Raw genomic sequence first — 21,295 nt, forward strand, 5'->3', positions numbered from 1 at the left:
ATGTTAAATTATCTTAAATATAAGAGATTGCTTTCTTGTAGAATCATAGTATGGATTAAATAATATAAGATTATATATATATATATATAAAAATTATACTGAGCACAGAGCCTGCCATATAAGACATCCTCAATAACTAATAGGTATTACTATTGCTGCTGAGTTATAGCTTAATTTAGAGCAATTCTTCTGAGAAGGTTATCTCTGGAAATCCAACTTGACCTTGGATTATGGGCAATATGTTTGATTGTTACAGGAGTAAGAGGAACCATCACATTCAAATGCAAAAACAAAAAACTATAATCAAGAACACTGAAGTCAGTATTTTCCCATTAAAATAGAGCTCAGCCACATTCTGATGTCCTGAGAGTTGGGTTGCCATCTTTGTCTGGAGTATTTCAGAACCTCGTCCACACCCCAAATATGCAGAGCACATTTTTTCTCCTTCCTGCTTCTTTCTATCATGGTCTGCACCAAAGTTACTCCACAGGCAAGTGACTATTAAGGGACACTTGAAGTTTTCCACATTTATTTCAAAGGTACATAAAATGCTTATTTGGGGGGCATCATTTTAATTTGTTAGCTGTTATTGAATCAGTATCATCAATTAGTCTTCGATAAGAACAAATCCACTTTTAACTGGAGGTGAAACTAAATCAAATTTTACTCACCCAAGGCATTTTTTTTTCACTTGCCTCAAATCACTTCACAGGTCATCTTAGATGATGTATGATGTTTAATTAATCAATTACTCAATTATTTAATTATATGGATGAATATATTAATGAATATTAATGAATCATAATGCAAATGACCAGATGATTGAATGCAAAGTTTCAAAATATTGTCACCCTTAATAAACGAATTCACTTACTTTGCACTTTTTGGTTCAATTTAAGCATTGCTATATAATGCAAAATATCTGAATAACTGAAAAGAGACTCCATGCTAGATTTTCCTTGAATATTGACCTTACAAAGACACAGCTTTAGTCTTTTTCTTGAACTCAGTTGTTTAGAAGACCTCTGAACATACCTTGAATCGCCATTATATTACTAATATTTTATCCTGTCTGAAAGTTTATCTAACAGTTTCATTTGAAGGGGCTATAATTTCTCAGCAAGGATGAGGAACTTCTAGGAAAGGGTGATATGTTTTTATCAATAGCAAATGTCAAGAGGATATACCTACAATGAAAATTTCGTTGACTACTTCTTGTCAATGTCATTGACTACTTCTCTTCTTAAATTGCATCATGAGAACCTAATTTTAGATTGCAACCAGTGAACCTTCTGCTCTCCAGTTGTCTAGAGTCACTATTTCTCAAATTTATTTGCATATAGAAGTGTTAATTTCTCACTTCATCCTTCATTATTCCAAACTAGTAGGAATTTCAGATATACTTTGGATCTTTAGATCTTTTCAATGCTCTTTTTTACCAGGTCATTTATACTTGGCTTCTTTGAAGTATACTGTGTGTTTGTAAACTGTGTTACTATAATGTGCGTCTTATAAAAAAAGGGAAAATGAGTGTCTCTCTAACTGCAGGGTACTTAAAAGAAGGCCAGTTATCTACAATCCAGACCCTCAGTGGTGGCTTAGTACAACCTTAGGAGATTTATTTTCCTCTCTCTTATCAGGATTTAGTCATTAATTCAGAGTTAATCCTGTCTCTGTAGATATGAAATTTAACAATCCTTGTTTTATCTGAGACATACAACCTTAAATTTTTATAAAAAGTTAGCTGAAGGATGAAGGCATTCCTTCAGATGGGTGGAGAAAGGGAAATGGCCCGCCCACCGCTTCCTCCAGCTCTCCAAACATTATTAATGAAACCAAATCAGATGTACCACTCTATGGGACTGTGAAAATAGCTTTCAGGAACCTCAAGGCACCTTATCCAATTGTTGTTCTAAAGCCCTGGCATTTCTAAACCACTCAGATACACAGTTCCTATGCAAATCTTGTGCCCAATTTAACAACACTATAAAATCAATGAACATTTTCCATGCTCCAGACAACTGCCATGAATCAGCACAGTAAAATAAAATGTCCCTTGAAAAACTTGGAACTAAACCCTGGGATAATGTCAGTGGGATAAGAATAGGCAGTTCTTCTGTTTTGCTGATTCCTGATTTATCAATCTTCTTTAATATTGTGTGAGAGAACAGGAGGTCTCTTCTCATGACCTTCACTCACGTGTTACACACTTCTCAGGATTAAATGAGTCTGTGCAACTACTGCTAGCAAGGAGACTGGCCCAAAGAACATGTTTAGTAAATGTGCATTTCCCATCCCTTCAAGAATCATAAGAATGTGGCCTGCCTGCTTTGTGAGGAAACTATAAACTGGTAGGGATAGGCTATGTTGAAACACATATCAAAACTTGTGCTTGAGTGTCCGAATGTTATATCACTTCTGAAATGGTGTGGCCTATTTATAAATAGCAATTCAGATTTTTCTCATGAATTTTATAGAAACAGATCTCATTTCTGTAGAATCTTGTAATCATAGTTGGCCACTGAGACCCAGCCACTGAGGTTCCTGCAATTCCAGAAAGAATAACACCAAGAGGGACAGCTTTAACTCTCATCCACTCAAGGGGACATGTAAGACATCTCCTCATTCCAGAGGTTTGTATTAAACCAGCCTCAAAAGATGAAACTCTGTTTTCAACACTTTAAGTGCTGAAAGGGAAGTTTTTCAAGACGTGTTCCTTACCCAGTGAATAAATCATATGTTCAGCAGCAAAAAAAAAAAAAAAAATGGTGGGAGGTGCACATTCTTCAAGTCAAAGCAAGGAGCCTGTTGAGTGGTGCTCTAGTTTTGAAAATATCTAATTTGACAGGGGAGCTCTCATCACAGTCCTGAAATGATTTTATGATGTTGTGATCTTGTGCTGGCTATTTCTTTTTTTTAAATTGAAGCAATGTACTTTAATCAGAACCATCAAAGCTTTGGAAAATGCCCATATAACATACAATGTCTAGGTTTTTTTTAATGGTTTTAAATGCGGTATCTTCTGCACTGCTAAGTTTTATATTTCAAATGTACAAAAAGTATTTGCAAGGCATCCAGCAAATATTTATGAATCACCTACCGTGTGCCCATCCTAGTTCCAATCACAAGGGATGTTGTTGTTTGTTGTTTAGGCACTAAGCCACATCTGCCTCTTTTGTGACCCCATGGACCATAGCCCAGCCAGGCTCCTCTGTCTCTGGGATTTCCCAGGCAAAAATACTGGAGTAGGTTGTCATTTCCTTCTCCAGGGGATCTTCTTGACCCAGAGATCCAACCCACATCTCCGGTATTGGCAGGCAGGTTCTTTACCACTGAGCCATGAGGGAAGGCAAGGGATGTTACTAAGAATGAAACGAGTTCTCTGCTCTCAAAGAGAGTGGAGAGAGAGGAAGCGTTGCTGTTGAGGCAGACTATGAACGGATAATATGTACGATGAAGTAGGGAGTGTACAAGGGTTACTGTGTGATGAAAGGGAATTAGAGATACATGAAAATGAGTGGCTGACTTTAGATTAGATGGTCAAGAAAAACCTCTCTGCAGAAGTGACCTGTAAGTTGAGATTTAAATGAACAGCCCAGCATGCAGGGTTCTGCAGGAAGAGCATTCCAAACATGGGAGCAGTAGAGGCCTGAAGACGGGGACCAGCACGATATTTCCCACAAGAAGAAGGCCAGTGTGGCTGGAGAATAAAGGGCAAAGGGGAAAGAGGTGTAGGGGAATGGGGAGGTCGGCTGAGAGAATTATATGGGGCCTTTCAGCGAGAAAAGCAGTTTAGATCTGATCTAAGTGCTGTGGGGTTTCCGTGGTAGCTCAGCTGGTAAAGAATCCGCCTGCAATGCAAGAGACTCTCGTTGGATCCCTGGGTCAGAAAGATCCCTTGCAGAAGGGATAGGCTATATACTCCCATTTTCTTGGGCTTCCCCGGTTGGATCCCTGGGTCAGAAAGATCTCCTGGAGAAGGGAACAGCTACCCACTCCAGTATTCTTGCCTGGAGAATCCCATGGAAAGAGGTGTCTGGCAGGCTAAGTACTGAGGGGAGCTATTAGGTGCAAGAGTAGGGGTGTTAAGCGGTTGAATGGCGGATCAGACTTTTTCAAAATTCACCTCATCTGCTCTGTTTGTCGGCAGAGCAAAAGTAGATACATTTTTCATGCAATTGGCACTATGGAAGAGTTTCCTTACGCATAAGCGTAAGGAAATTAGGAGGGAAAGTGAGGGCAGTTGAGGCTGGCCACGCTGTGGCAGGAGGGGCCGTGAGGGCAGGAAGTCCAGAGCCGGGGTCTGAGGAGGAGAAGCCGGTGGTCCTTATACAGGCTGACAGGAAGGTGTCAGCCTCCCGCATCCCCGAGCGCCCAGAACTGCTATGTGGCCGCCTGGTCCTTCAAGAGCAGGAGCCAGATGAAATGCGGGAAATGGAAAGACAACGTGACCGTCTCAATCGGGTAGAACAAGCCACAGGAGGCTGTTCGAAGTGTAGTGAGAAGCCTGGGTACCAATCTGCGGCTGAAGCCATGCTCCCGGGCATCCTGGAGACGCGGCCCAGCATCTTTGACCTGGGTCTGAGGGCTATGCCCCGGGCCCTAACCTGCTGACATTGCCTGGATGCTACAGATGGAGAAAAGCCTTCTACTCGGGTCAGGAGCCCCTGAAGAACGCCTGCAGGCCTGGGCCCTCTGATTGTCAGACGGTGCGCCGTCTCGGGGCCCAGCTAGCCTGAGACCAGGGAGAGGCTCCTGGCCTTGAAGCAGCTCAGCCAGCCCCATGCCGCGTTCCGGGGTCGCGCCTCTGCGCCGCCGAAGGCTAAAATCATGGCAACCGATGCCGTTTCGCTTCATAAACAACAAATTTCTTATCTCCGGAAAGTTCAAAGGTCTCTCCCCCCTTACCTTGGTTTGGATCTTCACCCCAATGCTTCCTCCCTTGTCAGTGACATCACCCAGGAGACCGAGGAGACCCCTTGGAGTTTTTGTTCTGCCAGCCCTGATGTTGCAGAGCAGAACACAAAGCTCCTGTGTCTCTTTGTCCCAGGCCGGCAGCTTTGCAGACGTGATGGGTAGCCCAAAGGCCTTTCACGGAATGATGTAGAGCCAAGACCCGAACCCGGGTTTGTTGAAGGAGGAAGGCCCTTCTGTCCTTATCTCTGAATGTACTCTCAAGGAGGAAGGTATCACAGGAAACAGCTCTCAGTTCTGCAAACTCAGTCTCACCCTCCTGGAATTACTTCAATAGCTGCCGTCCACACCGCAGGTGTTGCTGCCCCTTAATTAGAAAGCTTCAACAAGTCTTGCTGGAGGTTAAAGCTTGGACTTAAAGAGAAGAGCTGCCTTATATGTTTTCCATACTTCAGACTTGGGAATCCCTGGTGGCTCAGAAGTGAAGAATCTGCCTGCAGTGCAGGAGCCGGTGGTTGGATCCCTAGGTCTGGAAGATCCCCTGGAGAAGGAAATAGCAACCCACTCTGATATTCTTGCCTGGGAAATCCCATGCACAGAGGAGCCTAGTGAGCTACGTTCATGGGGTCACAAGAGTCAGACACGACTTAGCGACTAAACCACCAGCAAAATTCAGACTCAACAGAAGGCCAGTTTTGAGCTGAAACACGTTGCAAGTAATTGTATCTATTGGCATGTCCCAGTTTAAAGGGTGAGACAGAGGTTTCTGGTTTTTCCTTGCCCTTGGGCAAAAACAGGTCCTAAATGAATGACCAACTTCACTGCATTAAACTCTGAACATATTTCTTTATTTTCCAGAAAATTTGTACTATGTACACTCCACTTTACCCAAACCAATGTTTAATTTTTTTTTATTTTTGCCAGTTTGATAACCAAAATTTTAATTCCATTGTGTAATTAACATTTCCTTTACTTACTAGGTTGAACATTTTTTACATTTTTGTTAGCCTTTTTGTTTTTTTGTGTGTGAATTGTGTTCATTTAATTGCTCATTTTTTAACACAATGTTACAATTCTTTCCCCTGATAACTCATAAGTGCTCTTTCTATACAAAGGATATTGACTGTCAATTTTCTCAAACAACTTCACAGGGTGTCTTTTACATTCAATTTCTTAAATTTTTACTGTAAAAATAGCACACACACATGCGGGTATGCTCCAGTTTTCTATTGCTGCATAACAAGCCACATGAAAATGTAGTGGCTTTGAAATAACCAACATTTTATTGTATCTCACAATTTTATGGGTCTCAGCTGGGAGCTTTTTCTCTCTTTTGGCTTATTTACCTGATAGATTGGCTGACTTGGAGGGCCTCACATGGCTTTACTCACACATTTAGTGCCATGGCAGGGATAGAAGGAAGTCTGAGCTCTGCTCGAATTGTCCCTGGAGCACCTAAACCTGGCTGCTCCTAAGGACAGTCAGATTTCTTAATTGGGGGCTCAGAATTCCAAGAAAATATTCTAGAAACAAAGTAGCAACTGGTCTTTCATGACCCAGTCTCAGAAGTTACATAGTGTCAGTTCCACTGTGCTCCATTGGTCAAAGCAGGCACAAACCCTTCCAGATTTAACTGGGAGGGAACACAGAGGTGGGTTAAACAATCTGTGACTGTTTCAAACTTCCATAAGGATTAAATATTTAAAAGATTAAAACAAATTCCACTTCACCTTTTATTTGCTTATAATGTTTTTAAAGAGCCACTGATTTTTAAGTACTTATATTAATTTCTTCTTTGTGATTTCTTCCATTGCTTTGTAATTCATTTTTAAAAATTATTTTCATACTGTGTGTCTACAATATTAAGGACATTATCAGTTACTATATTCAGAGAAATGACTGTATGGCCTTTAGATGCTTGAAGTACTATGTATTTTGGCTGCACTCATTTAATATAGTTTTTAATCCTTTCCATCCTTAAAATTCATCTAAAAATTTAGGTTAACCATACATTTAATTATTCAGTTGCTGTAGAGAGTGAGGGATCAGATCAGATCAGTCACTCAGTCGTGTCCGACTCTTTGTGACCCCATGAATCGCAGCACGCCAGGCCTCCCTGTCCATTACCAACTCCCGGAGTTCACTGAGACTCACGTCCATCGAGTCAGTGATGCCATCCAGCCATCTCACCCTCTGTCTTCCCCTTCTCCTCCTGCCCCCAATCCCTCCCAGCATCAGAGTCTTTTCCAATGAGTCAACTCTTCGCATGAGGTGGCCAAAGTACTGGAGTTTCAGCTTTAGCATCATTCCTTCCAAAGAAATCTCAGGGCTCATCTCCTTCAGAATGGACTGGTTGGATCTCCTTGCAGTCCAAGGGACTCTCAAGAGTCTTCTCCAACACCACAGTTCAAAAGCATCAATTCTTCAGCTCTCAGCCTTCTTCACAGTCCAACTCTCACATCCATACATGACCACAGGAAAAACCATTGACTAGACGGACCTTTGTTGGCAAAGTAATGTCTCTGCTTTTCAATATGCTATCTAGGTTGGTCATAACTTTCCTTCCAAGGAGTAAGCGTCTTTTAATTTCATGGCTGCAGTCACCATCTGTAGTGATTTTGGAGCCCAGAAAAATAAAGTCAGCCACTGTTTCCACTGTTTCCCCATCCATTTCCCGTGAAGTGATGGGACCGGATGCCATGATCTTCATTTTCTGAATGTTGAGCTTTAAGCCAACTTTTTCACTCTCCACTTTCACTTTCATCAAGAGGCTTTTGAGTTCCTCTTCACTTTCTGCCATAAGGGTGGTGTCATCTGCATATCTGAGGTTCTTGATATTTCTTCCGGCAATCTTGATTCCAGCTTATGTTTCTTCCAGTCCAGCGTTTCTCATGATGTACTCTGCATATAAGTTAAATAAACAGGGTGACAATATACAGCCTTGACGTATTCCTTTTCCTATTTGGAACCAGTCTGTTGTTCCATGTCCAGTTCTAACTGTTGCTTCCTGACCTGCATACAAATTTCTCAGGAGGCAGATCAGGTGGTCTGGTATTCCCATCTCTTCCAGAATTTTCCACAGTTTATTGTGATGCACACAGTCAAAGGCTTTGGCATAGTCAATAAAGCAGAAATACATGTTTTTCTGGAACTCTCTTGCTTTTTCCATGATCCAGGGGATGTTGGCAATTTGATCTCTGGTTCCTCTGCCTTTTCTAAAACCAGCTTGAACATCACGAAGCTCACGGTTCACATATTGCTGAAGCCTGACTTGGAGAATTTTGAGCATTACTTTACTAGCGTGTGAGATGAGTGCAATTGTGCGGTAGTTTGAGCATTCTTTGGCATTGCCTTTCTTTGGGATTGGACTGAAAACTGACCTTTTCCAGTCCTGTGGCCACTGCTGAGTTTTCCAAATTTGCTGGCATATTGAGTGCAGCACTTTCACAGCATCATCTTTCAGGATTTGGAATAGCTCAACTGGAATTCCATCACCTCCATTCGCTTTGTTCATAGTGATGCTTTCTAAGGCCCACTTGACTTCACATTCCAGGATGTCTGGCTCTAGGTCAGTGATCACACCATTGTGATTATCTGGGTCGTGAAGATCTTTTTTGTACAGTTCTTCTGTATATTCTTGCCATCTCTTCTTAATATCTTCTGCTTCTGTTAGTTCCATACCATTTCTGTCCTTTATCGAGCTCATCTTTGCATGAAATGTTCCTTTGGTATTTCTGACTTTCTTGAAGAGATCCCTAGTCTTTCCCATTCTGTTGTTTTCCTCTATTTCTTTGCATTGATTGCTGAAGAAGGCTTTCTTATCTCTTCTTGCTATTCTTTGGAACTCTGCATTCAGATGTTTATATCTTTCGTTTTCTCCTTTGCTTTTCACTTCTCTTCTTTTCACAGCTATTTGTAAGGCCTCCCCAGACAGCCATTTTGCTTTTTTGCATTTCTTTTCTATGGGAATGGTCTTGATCCCTGTCTCCTGTACAATGTCACGAACCTCATCCCATAGTTCATCAGGCACTCTATCTATCAGATCTAGGCCCTTAAATCTATTTCTCACTTCCACTGTATAATCATAAGGGATTTGATTTAGGTCATACCTGAATGGTCTAGTGGTTTTCCCTACTTTCTTCAATTTCAGTCTGAATTTGGCAATAAGGAGTTCATGGTCTGAGCCACAGTCAGCTCCTGGTCTTGTTTTTGCTGACTGTATAGAGCTTCGCCATCTTTGGCTGCAAAGAATATAATCAATCTGATTTCAGTGTTGACCGTCTGGTGATGTCCAAGTGTAGAGTCTTCTCTTGTGTTGTCGGAAGAGGGTGTTTGTTATGACCAGTGCATTTTCTTGGCAAAACTCTATCAGTCTTTGCCCTGCTTCATTCCGTATTCCAAGGCCAAATTTGCCTGTTACTCCAGGTGTTTCTTGACTTCCTACTTTTGCATTCCAGTCCCCTATAATGAAAAGGACATCTTTTTTGGGTGTTAGCTCTAAAAGGTCTTGTAGGTCTTCATAGAACCGTTTAACTTCAGCTTCTTCAGTGTTACTGGTTGGGGCATAGACTTGGATTACTGTGATATTGAATGGTTTGCCTTGGAAACGAACAGAGATCATTCTGTCGTTTTTGAGATTGCATCCAAGTACTGCATTTCAGACTCTTTTGTTGACCATAATGGCCACTCCGTTTCTTCTGAGGGATTCCTGCCCCCAGTAGTAGATACAGTGGTCATCTGAGTTACATTCACCCATTCCAGTCCATTTCAGTTCGCTGATTCCTAGAATGTCGACATTCACTCTTGCCATCTCTTGTTTGACCACTTCCAATTTGCCTTGATTCATGGACCTGACATTCCAGGTTCCTATGCAATATTGCTCTTTACAGCATCAGACCTTGCTTCTGTGAGGGAAGTGTGGCTAAATAGTTCTTGTTTAGTTCTTTGCACTTTTCAGGTTCATTCTTTTAAAATGAACTGAAACACAATGAGCTACATTTGGTCTGTGTAGCTAGTAGTTCCCATCAGGTGTTGCAACGGTGCTCAAATATTGAAAAAATTTATTCATTTCATAAATGTGATTGTAGCACTCTTTCTTACAGTGTTCTAAGTGGCAAAGCAAAAAAAAAAAAAATGTGTCCTCCCATAACAGCATTTAATTAGCAATTATTTTAAAGGACATTCTTCTAGCTAACAGAAAGGAAAGAACTCTGTTAACATATATTGTAAAAACTTAATAAATGCTAAATGATGGTGGTCATCTCGTGTTCTAAAATTTTAGATTGAGATCTGTTCAGTTATTTTCTGTTTCCAATGGTACATTTCAAAACCTGGTTTTGCCATCTCAGTATGGAACTGTGAAAGCTGTGTGGAAAGAAGTAAACTGAATAAGATGTATGACACACATAATCACGATCTTCAGTGTTTCTATTTATCCTGTGTGTCTTTCTCCTATTTTCTTTTCACCACATTCAGGAAAAGAAAAAGGAATTTTGGAAGAAGAAAACATTGGGAAAAATGTTATTGTCTAATGCAGTTAATCACAGGGTGGAGTTTCATATCTTTTTTTTTTCTAACATTTTGTCTCCCGCACTAAGCATTGGGCCTTTTGCATAGTAGCGCTCAATGGATATTTAGAGAAGAATGATTTGGGGACAGGCACAAATGTATTTACCAGCCTGTTCCTGTGATCTAGTTTGAATCTGGAGAGTTTCTTTTTCATGGAGGCAGCTATATTTATGGAGTATTTTTTTCTATATCTGTCTCCACTGCCTGTCAGGCATACCACACAAACAGTAGATTGGGAAAGTCAAGCCCTTGAGTCCATTTACAGCCTGAACTCTATTATGGGAGATCACTTGAGATGCCACAGTTTCTATACACAAAGTATTCTCAAATCATCTATGGTTAACCCAAATTTTAACTTTATGTCAGAATATCCCCAAGTTGAGCCGAAATTCAGAATGCTGCTGGGTCCACTCTTCTGGCACAAGCTCAGGTATCAGAGCCTGGGCCTTGTGTTTGGGGAACATAGGCCTTCAGCAGCTAGAACCATTCAAGTCCTTCCTCATTTTGTGTTGAATACAAAATACATGTAAACTCCAGAATTATACTCTTCAATACAGTAGCCATTACCCACAAGTGAATATTTAAATCTGAATTAATTTAAATTAAAACTAAAAATTCACTTCCCTGATTGCATTAGCCACATTTCAAGTGCTTAATAGCCATTTCTGGCTAGTGGCTGTCATATTGAACATTGCAAAATGTGAACATTTCCTTTATCACAGAAAGTTTTACTGAATAGCACTGCTCTAGAATATATCACTTATGTCATATTGCAGAAATTCTAAATTAGAAACCCAATTCTGCATTTATTTCCTAATCAACAAATCCTGGCTTTCAAATCTTTTTAAGTATCTAAAGTTTCCCTGCTTAAATCTTTTTCTGAACAACAAATATAAAGAATATTTCCTAAAAAAGTCTCTGTGAAATGTACCAAAACAAAATAGAGACTAATATGTGAAACACAGAGTTAAATTTCTGAAATTCTGATTAAATGGGGAGAAGTTTCCATACAACTTGTAAAAAGTCTAAATTACAGATGGTTTATAAAGTATACTCTAATTAAAAATCTCAAACAAAAACCTGAAAGTGCTGCTGAATTAAAGTTCTACCAGACCTGATTTGACAAAAAATAGAGAATAATTTCTAATTCAAATACTATTGTATGCAAATTAGATGGAAATATGTTGATGGCAGAGATTCCTTTTCTTAAATTAACCTAACATTGCTCCCTGAGGTATTACTTCCATAAATTTCCTCCCACTGTAGCAATTGCCCTCACCCTTTCTAAATTACCTGCAGTCTGTATTAACAGAAATTAAATTAATGGGAACCTAGCACATAATATAACCATGAAAAGCAATAAACATATACAAGAAATGTTTATTTGGATAAAAATTATATATGTGGTAGTAAGTGTTTAAAAATAAATAAGCACCTATTTGCATACATAGAATTGCACAAAATTATTCTCTCTCTGAATCAGCATACAAATATCTCTAATATCAACTAAATATGCACTTAAATTCTGGTCCATAACAGCATCTTTTATTGAAGTGTGTATTTATACGTTGCTATAATGTAATTTCTCCTATGATCCCAGAACAGTGCACTTTGATAATAATCCAGATTCTTGTTGTCTTTCCAACTGAGTAAAAGTATTCTCTTTTTTTTTTCTACCCCAGAAGCTGTTCTGGAAGTGGAGCAGCATCTGAAGAGACGGAAACCAGCCCACACGTGCCACAGGGAGGCACAAGCAAGGACAGCGGTCCTCGATTCCGCAGGCGGGCCAAGTCTAAATGTAAGTGTGAGAAGCCATGGGGGGCACGGTGGCCTGGTGGCTGGTGGCCCACAGGCACTGTCGGTCCATCTGCAGAAGTCACTGTCTGTTCAGGGAGCTCGGGGGCTGTTGGGGTGTCCAGCCTGCCTGCTTGTCCTATTTCCCACCCTCATCTCCACTGCAAAAGCCTTGAAACCATCGCTACGAATGCCAGGTTTTAAAATCCCTGAGAGTAAAATACATGTGCAGAGTGTGATTTGAGCTGATTTTTAAGCCCAGGCATGCTGAATAGAGTCTTAAAATAATCATTTCCATAGGACCTGACTAGGTATCCAAGTGTTCACCAGATGCTAGCAGCTAGATTTTGCAGAAGAAAATTGCTAACTTAAGCTTCTTTTCATGATTCAGCAGAGGGTTTTAAGTAATAAAAGATCTGGAGATTTGTAAAATAAATAATTCTAGCGCAAATGGGAAAATTAAAATAATCTTATCATCTCCCAGTCATGTCTGTATGTGCTTTTCTACCATTATCAAATTTCTCTTAATTGTGCCAATTTTTTTTTTTTCTGGCTGATACTTTATAGTTTAAAGTTATGAGTTGTAATGAAGAAATGATTCCTTTCAGATGACTGAAGTGACATGTACTAAATTTTCCTAAAGACAGTCTAGGATGTATGAAACAGTGCATGGTGTAACAAATATAGTTTTATTGATATGTAATATTGAACATATCAACAGTGAAAAATAATAACAGCATGATAGAATCTCTTTTATTCCTTAATAGATCTCTCAGTAGAAGCAATTAAAATATAAAGTAAATCATTAACTTTTGAACTTTGACAGAAAAAAATTCTATCCATTTCTGACAAGTAGACATTATCTCATAGTATCCACAGCCATCTCATGCTTATTACCCTTGCCTGGTCTTAAGTGTGACTTTTGGACACACAACTCAATGTTTCCTATTATTTAATAGTACAATGGCTTTTTATAGTCTATTTAATTTTATTTAGTAATTTAAAGAATGAAGAGTTAAGATTCCTCAGATTTTTGTGTTGTTGCTGAAGGTGCACTTGAACAAAAAGAAAAACACAGCATCTAGCCCTATACTTAATGCCACATGACCACATCCTCTCTAGAATGAATCTCTTCAGAGTTCCTGGAGAAATGCAAATACATTATTCATTTTCCTAATGTATCACATTTTTTACTGCAGGTACCCCTAATTATTTTGGCTGCATTCCATCAAGGCCAGATGTTAATTGAATGAAATATTTATAATGTAAAACCATTGAATAAAAAATATATGCTCACTTAAGCAACAGGTTGTAGAACTCAAGCCAATCACATATTTTGGAGAAGCTGAAGAAGGAGGCATGATGTGGGTTACATTCATAATGTCAGGGTAAGGTTCTGAACTCAACCCAGAGAAACTTGATAATTGTTGGAACCAACCAAAGCTCGGCTACTTCTGGATTTGTTGTAACAAAATCTTGCTGCCAAAGGCATTGATGGGTTCACACAGTGAAAAATCACAATAATAATGTTCAAGTAAATCAAAAAAATACAGAAGGTGGTTATTATAGGGAAGAGGAAAGGAAAATTATAAAGTTATGATGGAAATATCAAAAATACATTTTTTTGAACTTTTAAAAAATTTAACTTTGTTTCTAAACTAGGGTGCAAAAGCAAGAAAATGTAGTTTGTTCAATAAATGGTTTCACTCAGTGATCAACAGCAATCATTCAACAAGTGAAAATAAAAATTATATTTATTCAGTGTAGCCATCAGTTCAGGCAGAACGGAAGCTTATAATAGTTTTCTAGTAAAAAAAATAATAACCAGACAAAAGTCATTTTTAAGAAGGAATTTTGACTGAAAAGGAAATAAAGAACTTTTTGAGTGCATTCTTCTCAGCAAAAATGAACTTGGCTTATGCTTAAGTATATTTAGTCATTTCACATAGTATAAAGCTAAATATTTTATGTGGTTTTTAAGTTCTAGGAAGAAATTCATGGAAACAAATGTAGAAAATGACCCTAAAATTTTAAATATGAAAACTATAATAGACTTACAATTAGGGAAATAGATCATAATAACTAATCCGCTATGTGTCCTCCAAAAGTAAAGAACATAACTTTTTAAATTATTTTTTGGAAAATCTGGAATTTTATTTCTGATCATCTTTATATCTTCTGAAAATATAGATTCCTGAATCATATATCATAGAAAGTTTGTTAGGCTCCATATTTTTCCTCAAGTTTGAAGACTGTATTTCTGAGTGACGATTATCATAGAAACAAAGTCCATTTGTTCCCTAAAAATACTCGATGTGTCTTACGCACAGTAAGCACCAAATAATATGGTGAAGTGAACTAAATTATTTCCACTTTCTGTTCAGAGATTAATGTGTCTCTTGGACTCACACTACAGAGGTGGTGTCTCACACATGTGGATTAATGAGTTACATCTGTAACCAAAAATATCTATGGAAAACCTGATAAATTGATCCATATCTGTTTTATTAATCAAGCCCAGTACAGAAGGGTTTTCTTGTGGTTATACTATATTTTGGAGATAAATAGAGTGGGGAAACCACAGGTCAATTTAGAAGTTGTTTGAAACACTGAAGAACGTATGATTCTATTACATGACAGTAATAAAGTCAGTCCTTGATGGCTGTAGTGCTGATATATAAGTATTATAAATATTCTGAATGTATAATTTTACTGAAGAACATATGACAGTGTCCAAGAAGACCCTAACCATCTAATATGTAATTTATTTCTTGTTGCCACTCTCTTCCTTCCTAATTTTTTTAAAATAAAGTTAGCATGTCTTGAACAGCCTTTAGTTGAAGCAGATGGCTAGAAATCAGAAGTCCCAGATTCTATCCTTGATTCTCCTACCAACTGGGAATGTGGCCCTGGGCAAGTCATGAGAGTAAATCTACAATAAAAGAGAGCTATAATGCCTTACATATGCCTGGTGCTTTATGATCTTACACAGCATTTTTGAATACAATATATTATTTAAATCTTCCTCACAGCATCCTAAGAGGAGTCTGGCAGTTATTAACAATCCCTGTTATAGAGAGTAGAAATCTGAGACCCAGAGACACTAAATCACTTCTCATCTCAATATCAAATGTCAGGGCCAGAAACAGACATATATGATGATTCCACGCTGGTCTTTGTCTCCTTTCCCATGCACCACACTACCTTGCTGCAGTACCTCCAAAGCTGAACTGTCCAGTATGGAGCCATGAGCCATAGGTGGTGATACAATACTTGAAGTGTGGCTAGTCCCAACCGAGACATACACTGGGTATAAAATACAGTATTTCTAAGACCTTGAACAAAAAAATCAGAGTGTAAACTATCTCATTAATATTTTTACATTGATTCCACATTAAAATAATATTTTTATATCTTCATTTCAATAAACTGTATGATTAAAATTAATCTCACTTGTCCCCTTAACTTCTTGAATGTGGCTGTTAGAAAATGTCGAGTCACATACATGGCTCACAGTGCTTCTGTTGGTCAGAGCTGGACTGAGGATTTTCTTGTTCAGAGCCCACAGGGTGGACTTCACGGTCCTGGACTTCTTTATACACCTGCCATGATGTGGCTGAGACTAATTTCCAAAAATTCTGTCAAACACAGAGCGGTATAGATTTGGAGTAATGATTTAGTCATTCTCACCCATCTTCCACAGGCAGGGAAAAAGTCAGACTTTATTAGTCGATGCCTCAAATTGCTCATTTATTAAAAGGCCTCATTTTATACTTGCCGAATGTTTGGAAAGCTTAGAGTAAACATACCTTGGAAAGAAGTATAAACTATATTTATGGCTCTGAAGCACAGCTTATTTTTAAATGAGTTCCCATTAACATTATGAGTGAATGAGACACTGGGCGATTAGGTGATACAAGTAATGCAAAATAATAATGATATATAAATTTATTATAAAATGTAGTATATTTTATTCCTCCTATCAACTCTTTAAGATATTTTATATATAATCCCTAAAGAAGTAGCTTATTTCTGTTTTGAAAAATCTAAATGAAAGTCCTCAGGAAAAATGGTAAATTAAAATTTCTTATTTAGCAGAAAAATACATATAGTAAAAATAAACCAAAATAGCTCAAATTATTGAAAACTAACATCTATTTGGTATTTATTATGTAGCCTTGGGCACTATATTAAGAGTTAAACCAAGATTATCTCCTTTAGAGATATGAAAATTAGCAACAACGAGAAGAAACAGAGTTCTTAAGTATTACTGCCTCTTACTTCCATGCTGTTTGAAGTCACAATGTGAGCTATAGAGACAATATTAGAATATAAGGTAATGTTGAGTAATAAGATCAAAAATCAGCATTCAAAGAGGGCACAAGGGAGTAAAACATGTTTCTGAAAAATAGTTGTTATTGTTTGGTCACTAAGTTGTGTCCAACTCTTGGAGACCCCATGGACTGTAGCCCCTGAGGCTCCTCTGTCCATGGGGTTTCCCAGGCAAGAATACGGGAGTGGGTTGCCATGCCCTTCTCCAGGGGATCTTCCCGACCCAGGGATCGAACCACATTTCCTGCTTTGCACCAGGGAAGCCTTTTGAAACATACATACTTATAAACAAGATTATATGAAGGAGGAATTACTCTTCACTTTCTAAAGGTTTCTTAATGGTACAATAGAAATCTTTACAACAACGTTCTCCAAGGTGTTAAAATTTACCTATTATTTACAAAGCAAAGGTCCCATTTAAACAAAATATAACTATATGAGTTTCAGAGATTTGTTTTCCTCTATGTGTTATAACCACTTGAAGGATTCAACCTTAAATATTTTCTGGAAAAATAAGAAATGAATATAAATAAACTAAAAGGGGGTCTAAAACAAAATGGCACTGAAAATCACAAAACAGTGAAAACTAAAGGTTTTAAGTTTTTATACAATAAAAATAAAATGCTACCTTTGAAGGCTGACAATAAAAATTGTCTATGTAAGCTAATAACATAGAATATTTTTTAAGATTTCAAATTGTTACCAATTTCTTAATGTTCATGCTTACCTGAAGTGAAATAAAAACAGTAACACTAGCCAAGTCTGGGTAGCAGAATTTTAGATATTTCTGTCCTTATTTATACTTTTTTATAATAATTCTTGAATAAACATGTACTGCTTTTATAATAGGTGAAAAGAAAAGTTGTAATCAACTCCAAAAATGACTGCAAATAAGAAAAACAAAATTATCTTGGTGAGAGGCTGGTGTAAAATGCAAATCTTGTTCTCAACCATAAAATTGTAAAATAATTATATATTTTATAGGTTCTTCTTTTGAGGCATTGTTGCCCTTCCTTTGATTCAAAATAAAACATCCTGTGAACTATTTTTCAGTTTCTCTAGATAGTGAAGGTAAAAGCTAGGTTGGATTTTCTAGATTTTCTTAAGAAAGCAGTTTCCCCTCAGCTGTGTACATGAGTATAAAGATCAAGGTTGTAATATGTGCACTTAAAGCTCAAAGTTGTTATTACAGCAACCAGAAAACCAGAGCATCATGAAAAGCGCACCTCTTCTATAAAACAAACTGGCTATCAGTCATTTCTAATGGTGTCTACCAGCTGGACTTAGTCTTAGACCTTGAGATGTGTAAAACGTCATGTGAGAATATGTTATACAATCATATCTCTGAGCAGGATAGTGATCATAGTGATCCTAAAAATAGTGAAATACAGAGCTGTTTTAGGCTTCCATTTCAAGTATTCATAGAGAAATAGTTGGTCAGCTAACTTCTTTTATAACAACAACACTAAAATTTAACTGCAAAGAAAACTCAGAAATGAGTTCCTTCTGCCATTTAATCATTAAATTGTAAATCCACAGACCATTAGTGCTGAAAGGGGCCTTCTAGATTATCTCATCTACTACCAACATTCTACAGATGAGAAAACTAAGGAGCATAAGAATTGTTTTCTCAGGAAAAAATGAAATTACTGAAAAATATCCCAAAGTATCTAGGAATTTCTGGAAGCTTACCTAAGAAAGGGGAGAAGAAAATGGCAACCCACTCCAGTGTTCTTGCCTGGAGAATCCCAAGGACAGAGGAGCCTGGTGGGCTGCCGTCTATGGGGTTGCACAGAGTCGGACTCAACTGAAGCGACTTAGCAGCAGCAGCAGCACCTAAGAAAGGCTAGGTATTTCAAATGCTACCAGAACTTGATAGTTTAGTTGTGGCTATTCCTGTGCAAGAAAGAAAATATACTAATGTTGACTAATATTCATATCATATGTTAAAAGCACATTTCCAGTGAATCCCTATAAAGTAAAAACCAAAAGCATAACAAAGCCAATGATTTCAGACCAGATCCCTCACTCCTTACTCAGCCTCCTCTCTTCTGTGAGTTAAATAATTGAAAGAAACTTTCTTTGCCACTTTTCAGATACAAATTGTTTGTTACCATGAGAAATTGGCTACTCCCACAATTACTGGTAGATCAAAAAATAATGGAACATTCACTCCTAGAGTTTAAAAAGAGTGTAAAAATCCTCCTGATTTTATGCATTTACGAAAGAATGCTTATAATAAAATTGTATGTATTAAAAACATATTCCTCATCCCCCTCCTAAAAAAAATACATACTAGACATTACGAAGATTCTCCTGGAACAAGTAAATATTAAGGCTCTTTTTTCTAAATTTGTCTAAGAAACTGAAATAGTAACACTTGATTGTAAGGAAAATACAACAGTGCATGCAATCCTACTGTCATCCATAAAATGGGAATAGGAGTAGATTCTCACAGAGCTGTTTAAGGATTAAGTCAATGATAGATGTAAAATGCTTAGTACAATGTGTGGAACATGGTTAACATTCGCTCAGTGTCAGATAGTGGTCACCGTACAGATGTTACTTACAACACACTAGCTCCTCCACACACACCTTTCCCCTCAAGCAAACCAAACTCCTGAGATCCCCTCTTGTTTTCATGGCCCCATGTCCTCACGCATGCTGCCGCCTCTTTCCACATGTCCTTTCCCTACTTCCTCTGGCGGAAGCTTCAGCTCTGAAACTTCCTGCTCTTACTTGTCTCCCCTCCTCCCTGTGCCTGACTTAGTTGCTTTCACTCATTTCCCAAGGTGCCCTGTAATATGCCTCTTCTAGCGATTGAATCGTGACTTTTTTTTAAACTTGATTTCTCTCCTCTAACACACACACGTACGCACTAAACTGGAAATGCGTCACACTCAATGCATTGCACACACATTTTTGTATCCCTATGCTGCTGCTGCTGCTAAGTCGCTTCAGTCGTGCCCAACTCTGTGTGACCCCATAGATGGCAGCCCACCAGGCTCCCCCGTCCCTGGGATTCTCCAGGCAAGAACACTGGAGTGGGTTGCCATTTCCTCCTCCAATGCATGAAAGTGAAAAGTCAAAGTGAAGTCGCTCAGTTATGTCCGACCCTTAGCGACCCCATGGACTGCAGCCTACCAGGCTCCTCCGTCCATGGGATTTTCCAGGCAATAGTACTGGAGTGGGGTGCCATTGCCTTCTCCATGTATCCCTATAGAAACATCTATTTAAATGAATGAACTAACACCTGTGTAAATATACAAGTGGCTTTTTTTTCTTCATAAGTAATTATGAGGCTAGAATGTGTATCTTGTGACCTCAGTTTTGAAGGGGAAAGAGGGTGAAGCATGTCATGGGAAAAGTTGGGGGACACAACTCCACAGCCCTGGTCCTGCCCCAAGACTAACCCTGTGGTCTTCAGCGAGTCATTTAACTCTCTGGGCTCACTCTCCTTAGTAGAATGAATGAATTGAGCAAAATGGTCTCTGAGGCAAAAGTTGGTCTCAGTGCCAACTTTTAAGTGATGCTAAATATTGATTCATCTCAGTGGTTCTCGAACTTTAGCAGAGATCAGAATCATCAGGTGGGCTTATGAAAATACTGATTCCTGGTCAGCGGGTCTGAGAGGGAGCCCCAGAATTTGCATATCTAGCAAGTTCCCAGGTGACGCTGAGGCTGCTATGTGTGTGGTGGGGGGTGTCCCACACTTTGAAGACCAGTGATTAATCTTCTTAACACAGGATATCCTGACACTGTCCGCCACCTGGCAGAGAGCAAGTTCACGGTAGGGTGAAAGCAAGGAAACCCAGGCTTCTGGGAAGCTGCCATCAGGAAGGTTGGGTGCCTGTGGGTGCGTTCCAAGAGTGGCCACGGAAGGCAGACTTTGCTGACCGTAACAATTCTGTTAAAGGGCCAACTTGTGGGGAAGGGGCAGCCGGAGATGACAATGCTGCCCTGCACAGAAAACAAATTCCAGGGTTTGGATATCTGTTAAAACCGACTTCTTCTCAAGTCATAGTGGATCACAGTCGCCATCTAGTGATAACTTTGAGTTACTGCATCTAGAGACTACAGAATTAAGTGATGCTTTCATTGGGAAACTATTTTTACAAAAGTGTTTAAGATGAGAACTTCTGAGAACAAACTCTAATGTACGCTGGTCTTGTCTTCATTTGTACCTAGGCACTATAGAAATAAACAGGTACATATCACTATGTGCTAGGCACTGTTCTAACACTACATCTGTGGTTCAGTTATTCACAGCAACCCAGTAACAATTATTATGCCCACTTTATAGACAGGAACTATAGCTACAGATATGCAAAGAAATTAAGCTTGCCTGAGGCTGCCCAACCAGTGGAGTGGTAGAGCTGGGATTGAACCTAAACAGTTGCTGGAGAGATACTGCTCTAGCCAGTCTCCCTTATATCAGCCATTTAAATACACAGGTAATGGAAACAATTGATACCCGTACAGTAGCCCCACCTTTATCATGGTTTTGTTTTCTGCGGTTTGTTACAGTCAATAACCATCTGAAAACATCAAATGGAAAATTCCAGAAATAAACAATTCATAATAAGCTTTACATCACATGCCATTCTGAGTAGCATGATGAAATCTTGTGCCTTCTTGCCCCAACCCACCCAAGATAGTATTAATATCATCCCTTTGCCCCATTAGT

General features: G+C 38.8%; 1 protein-coding gene across 1 annotated transcript in view; it reads left to right on the forward strand.

The window, feature by feature from the left end:
* The window catches only part of COL8A1 (collagen type VIII alpha 1 chain), a 171,955-nt gene that overhangs the window by 96,871 nt on the left and 53,789 nt on the right, over positions 1-21,295 (forward strand). Inside the window, exon 2 of the mRNA XM_005896832.2 lies at positions 12,165-12,280. The gene's annotated coding sequence lies outside the window, so the exon portion shown is untranslated. The remainder of the gene's footprint in view (positions 1-12,164; positions 12,281-21,295) is intronic.

The sequence above is a fragment of the Bos mutus genome, chromosome 1 (assembly GCF_027580195.1).
Source record: "Bos mutus isolate GX-2022 chromosome 1, NWIPB_WYAK_1.1, whole genome shotgun sequence".
NCBI lineage: Eukaryota > Metazoa > Chordata > Mammalia > Artiodactyla > Bovidae > Bos > Bos mutus.